The sequence below is a fragment of the Mandrillus leucophaeus genome, unplaced genomic scaffold (genome assembly GCF_000951045.1).
Source record: "Mandrillus leucophaeus isolate KB7577 unplaced genomic scaffold, Mleu.le_1.0 Scaffold129, whole genome shotgun sequence".
In the NCBI taxonomy this organism is placed as follows: domain Eukaryota; kingdom Metazoa; phylum Chordata; class Mammalia; order Primates; family Cercopithecidae; genus Mandrillus; species Mandrillus leucophaeus.
The window spans coordinates 2,805,986-2,806,501 of record NW_012101243.1 but is presented as its reverse complement, the minus strand read 5'-3'; positions in this window follow the sequence as shown (position 1 = coordinate 2,806,501).

Sequence of the window (516 nt, the reverse complement as noted above, 5' to 3'; positions counted from 1 at the left end):
ACTCCTGCCTCAGCCTCTTGAGTAGCTGGGATTACAGGCTCATGCCCCCACGCCTGGCTAATTTTTGTATGTTTAGTAGAGATGAGGTTTCACCATGTTGGCCAGGCTGGTCTCCAACTCCTGACCTCAAGTGATCCACCTGCCTCGGCCTCCCAAAGTACTGGGATTACAGGCATGAGACACTGTGCCCAGCCTTTTTGGGTTTTTGTTTATATGTTTGTTTTTGAGACAGAGTCTCACTCTGTCGCCCAGGTTTGAGTGCAGTTGCGTGAACATGGCTCATTGTAGCCTTGACCTCCTAGGCTCATTCGATCCTCCCCCCTCAGCCTTTTGCCACCACAGCTGGCTACTATTTTTATTTTATTTTCATAGAGACAGGGTCTTACTATGTTGCTCAGGCTTGGGCTGCATTTTGCTTGCGCAAGATTTCCTCCCAACACTGTATTATGAAAATTTTCAAGGCCGGGCGCGGTGGCTCACGCCTGTAATCCCAGCTACTGAGGAGGTGGAGGCAGG